Genomic DNA, 6,000 nt, shown 5'->3' with positions numbered 1-6,000 from the left:
TCCATCTTCCAGTTGAATGTTTCTTTTGCATTGAAGTTTCCAAGCAAATCTCTTAGTTGACTAATATAGCTCTTCTTTGTTGATTGCCTGAGTTTGAATAATATCCAATTGAGGTGCTTGTACTTTGATTTAGTAGAAGAGAGATTTGATTGCTTTAATGATAAGAGCCTTCTTTTCTCTTCTTCCCAATATTGAAGTGTTCGATAGCTTTGATGATAGATCACCTGAGTCTACTTAGAACTTTATAATTTTAAAATGAGTGGTGTGCTGACCATCTCATGGCACATACTCTCTTTTAGGGTGCATATCCTGTATCAAGTTGTTCCTCTGTCCATTTTACTACCATCCATGTGCCTTCTCTTTACATAACAAGCTTCTAGCTTTTGTTTCAGCAATTTCTTTTTAGAGTGCATGCATGACTTTATGGATCATGTGGGTCCTCCTCCTCCTCAATGGTCATGCATAAAACTACATTTTCTCTTTCTCCTAGCTATCTAATTAGCCGGTCAAAGGTTATCTAAATCTTCCATCTTTCCATTTACATCCTTTCTTCATATCTTCCATGAAGCTCATCTCTCAGTTGGAAGTAGTTAGTCAGTCAGGTGGGTGGTTGTTGTTGTTGTTGTTGAAGCTGTAGGTCATAATGTGGAGAGAGCTACAAAAAGATGGTGTTCATGTGCAGTTGTGCCGCTGGTTTGAGGAAGGCATTTATTAGAAATGAAAGATGGGTAGCTTGAATATGCAAGAGATATGAATGAAATTAATATAAAAAAAAAAAAAAAGATCAGATGAACAGGAGTTATCAGGCAAAGGACTGGAGCCAGAATTTATCACCAGGGCCACTTAGGCTTTCAATTTTATAGCCTACCAATGACTTTAACTTTGCAGTCTCTCTGATGAACTCCCTGGGGGACCGTGGATCTATAACCTCTATTTGGCTCCCTTTTTTCAAACTTCCAACTTATTTTTCGACTCACAAAATCACTACCTTCTATAATATTGAAAGAGTTTATAAAAAATAAAAAATAAAAAATAAAAAAAATTCAGAGTGAGAGGTGATTGAGTGCATTATTATTCTTTTGGGAACAGTTGCATGAGTGGCATCTTATGAGCCATTATGTTGAATAACTTTGCTGTTCAAAAGGAATACCATCATGTGGTGGACCATGAAATGCATGTTGATACTCTGACCTCCATCCTTATCTATCTACTGGGAGGAAAGAAAAGACATGTAGGCCATTCAACTCCATAGTTTCTCATGCCCCCACTGAAATGGCTGAAAACAACTGCTCGCTCCCCTCCCCCCCAAAAATAATTCTCTATAATTACAATTTTAATTATCTCTAAGTTCTTCCTAATCTTTTTTCCTAAATCATTACGGGCAAGTACAATGGATCTACTGGGCAACAGTTGGAACGCACCCATCGATCATAGTTTTCTCCCTGCTGGTGATGGGAGGCACATGGATGCCTCGATAACTGTGCTTGCCCCCCCCCCCATGCTAACCCATGCAAACGTTTACTTCTTCCGCGTCGTCTTCTTCCTTCTTCCCTCTTTCTTAATCCTACTTAATTAATACCCCTAATAACCGGTTATCTAGTAATAAGGCCAGTGCTCTTTTAATGACCCACTGAGGGGTTTTGAAACGTGCGGGTCACGAGCGGCCACGTGTCAATCACGTTAACGTAACGGTGTCGCCATTTTAGTTATTTAATTTATTTTTTTGTTTTGTTTTGTTTATTATTCTCGTCACGTTGTCGTTGTTTGCCTCTTCATCTCACGTGGGCGCGGTCGTAATCCTAAAGGGCTGTTCCCACAGGAGACAAAAACACCCCTCTTTCTAAATTCAGGCGCACATACCTACACCGTTCTCCACTGTATTGCCTATTCGACGGCTCTGATCTCGCGTTGGCTGACCTCCACTCGATCGATTTCTTTGAACCAGTCGGGTGATTGAGATGTGACATTAATTTACTGGGGTCCACACTGTGGGCGATTTAATTATTTGCTTGGGTTTCTTTTGCGGGTCAAATTAGCTCTGCTCTAAATTTTTTTTACCAAAATAAGTACTCTTCGAACTTATTCTAATTTACTGTAGTTCTAAAATATATATTTATAAATTATATAGAAAATTTCAAGGCAGATAGAAAATGTGATAAAACTATACACGTTTTATAATACTTATTCACAGTTAATAAAATATGAGTAAAATTATAAATGTATCTAAAAGGGATATTATTAAGCTGTTATCAAATAGTTTAAATTTTTGAGTCAACTAATTTATGTGACATAATATCGGGTTATCTTGACAGGTAAAAAAGCATCTAAAGCTTTAATATAATGTACAAATTGTGTAACGTTAGCTAGGGTGGATCATATATTATGTTTTCTTGCTTACATCCTGAGCATAATTTAGGACCAGCAATTGTTTGTTGTCAGTCTGCTGAGTTGCATCTTTTCTCTTGGAGGCAACGTTGGAATGGGTGAAAAGGAAACAATGGGAATCCTCTAAATTGGGCATTTTGAGAATGAGAACAAATGCAATATGCTAAGCTCCGTGGGACTCAAAAGTATACTTGGAAAGTGATGTTCCTAAATCCTAATGCATGTGAATGACTTTACAAAACTTGACCAACTTAAAAGAACATTATAAATAAATATATACCCATTCTTTGGAATAGATCCTTTTATTTTTTTAAGCTATTATTTCTGGGAACTTTTTGGGCAGCATAAAGTAAGGTTTATGATGTATATACTTTTGGATTTATTATTAATGCCTGAAAGAAAAGAAAGTGACACAAGAACAACACTTGTGTGGTAACTTTTTTTGACTCACATAAGAGCATCTTTGCGTCGAGCCCAACGCCTGTTTCTATTCATTAGGTCTTAATTAGTTTGATTAATAAATATTAATCGATAGAGAGGAACATACCCATGAATAATAATAAGCTCTTCATATCTTTGAATAAGACCTCCCCTGAGTAGAGCCTTCTTGAGAAAAGGCTTGATGATAGAAATAAAAAATCATCATGGATGAATCTTATAATATATTCATATAAAAATACCTACATATATGACAAAGTAATGCCTAGATGTTAAGAGTTCCACATGGTGTGTTCCTTAGATACCAATTTCCAAACCTTCTTAGGTGGTTGGAGTATTCTTTTAATTTTCTCCCCCAAGTCCTCCTAGGGAAGTAGAATCTCAAACTTTGGGTATATTGGCATTCACATGAGAGACCCAACACCCTTTGTCACTTGCACCAACAATTATAATAGCTATATATATGTACTAAGAAAACAGAGTACCATTACTATAGCATTCTTTATTACTGCCATCTCAAGAATGAAGTGATTAAGACCTTATCGAGTGATTAAAATGCATCAAAAGAATATAGGACTTCAACTTCAATAACATCATCTACCAGCATTTCTTATCTTCATTCAGCTGAAGAAGTAGCAACCATATGTTATATCTACAGACAATGAGGAGAAAAAAGAAAAGAAAGAACAAGTCTATGGTGTCAAAAATTCTCTAAATTGATGAACTAATAGTATCAAACTAACATCTACACATCATAAGAGACACAGATGACAGATAACTACTAAATAAGATGTCAGGAAAATTGACACCTATGTTCACTGATCCATCATTTGCAAGCAAGACTGAGTTTCTTTTTTTTTTTCAAGGTGGCAGCCCGGTCCAACCATATATTCAATATGAATTAGAACACCTTAGACCAAACAAGCACGTCACGCGTGGTGCCATTACCAACCAGGAACAAACTTCTCATCTTCCCTTAGCTCCTCCATTCTAAGCCCAAGCACATGCTATTACATTGTCAAATCCAAGAAAAGAAAGCAGTCTCAAGATGGCAAAGCCAGTACACCATCAGAGCACCGATGACTTAATCATGGGAAGATGTCTCATATCCTTTTCTTATCAGACATTAAGTAGCATTGAAGTCCCTCTGTGTGCCTGTATCCGACTCATATATTCTTCATATCTCTTCAATGCATGCAGCTGCTTCCTAGAAGCCTCCCAGTCTGTTGACAGCTCCACAATGAACTGCATTAATTTAGCTTATATCTTACGCTTTGCATTAAAATCTAATGGCATCTTCTATTCTTTGAAGTAGCTTGCAAAATTTAAAGGATTAAACATGTTACTTGTGCGACATCTCGATCTCAGAATAAGCACCAACAACTCCATCAGCAAGTTGGTTGATATGTACTCCCACGTGCAACAAGCTTTGATCTTTGTGAATGCTTATCAGCAATGTACTTCAGTAAGTTGCATGCTGCTTGATATTTTTTTTTTATAGACAAAGCAGCATGATCTACATACCATTAGCTGGATGTTAGAAACTGTCAAAGTGTTGTACTAACAATAGCAAATACATTAATACCTTGGTACAGACCTCCACGGGCACTATTACTGTGTAAGCATGTGTGGTGAGTAATCTGGCTCCGTACATTCGTAATACTGCACGGAGTTAAACAATGTAAGTTATCAAGTACGTAGTTGACTGATTCAACTTAAGTTTCTTAAACATGATTCGGGATGTGCATCACTAAAGCCATTAGATATAAAATTAATAAGCAAGAAAGATACACTTCCAATTTCCAAAGAAAAACTTAATCTTTTGATTAAGGGAACAACAATACTTGGACATGACTAGCAGATTTGCCGACTAGCAAGATAGTTTCAATTATACTGCATTCTTGCAGAAACGGGCCATTGCACATGTTAGGACAATGACTTTTTTTTTCACCATCTAAAAACTCATTGTTTCATGATTTCTACGTAATATGTTCTTCCCAGAGAAGGAATAAATATCTTCTATAAGATCAAGCACAAGAAGCGATAAGTTTCGGTAGTTGCATTATTTAGCCAAGAGACCTATATAAAACAATAGCTTTTGCCTTTCGTAGCTTGATTCGACTGGCCTCGAAGATCCATGAGACATCAAAGAGAAGAAAGAGAAGAGAAAAATGGCTCATTTGTAAGAATCTAGTGAAAATGAAGAAAGGGCGTTGAAAAGCTGCACAGGTAAAGAAATACTGCAGTTTCATAGCAAATTCGTAGAATTGCTTGCATATTATTCCCATAAGGACATATCTGCATAATCTTCCATACTACAATTTTTTCTCAAAATTTGAACCAAACATATGAAACACATCATCTAATGAATACTGAGTAAAATGTGACCTCTAAAGTATCTCTATCAAAACTGAAAACTCTGATGACACTCATAACTCTTCCACTGATGGCCATGAACACCTCCACACTTCAAAGGATAACATAGTAAGAGAGAGAAAAGACGATAAATATAGAGAAACCTACAATACAGCAAATTTTGATTACAATTGCATTTTTAGCTTCCTTACTTTTGTTTATATAGAAGCCATCAGAATCATGGCCATGCATGCGGAGGAGTTAGAATAACACGGATAACTTTAATTGAACATCTGCATCATCAAGAATGTGTGGTTTGGATGATGTTCAATTTAACCTTAAAAGAGTAATGTTTTCTATGTTCAGTTTAACTAAAATTGATCGTTTGCCAACAGAATCTAGCTATAGCACCATAATGTAATAACATTTGACACATAATTTTAACTACTTGAAGTTGAAAGTAATGCCTAGACAGCACTTCTAGAAATGCTCTAACCATTTATAAATGATTAGGAATGGTGTTATTCACAGTAACACTATCTAAATTTTGACAGCGAATTCAATTGATCATAAGCGCAGCATGAAGGAAGCCCTATCTCTTGCCCTAGTCCAATTCAAGCTCAAATGGAACATAAACAACAAAAGAACAAACATCGAATCGAGATACCTACACCTACAAGCAAGAAATTAGAAATACCAGTAGTTATACAAATAAGTCTCACCGTTAGAGAAGATCAAAGAAGGGAATTTCGAGCGGCGAACTTTGGAAGACTGAATCGAACGAGAAGAGATCGAATCCCTTCGCTTTGAGGAGGGAGAGCT

The sequence above is a fragment of the Typha angustifolia genome, chromosome 11 (assembly GCF_048772165.1).
Source record: "Typha angustifolia cultivar Huaian chromosome 11, ASM4877216v1, whole genome shotgun sequence".
NCBI classification, from domain to species: Eukaryota; Viridiplantae; Streptophyta; class Magnoliopsida; order Poales; family Typhaceae; genus Typha; species Typha angustifolia.
Note: the sequence above shows the minus strand (reverse complement) of the source record.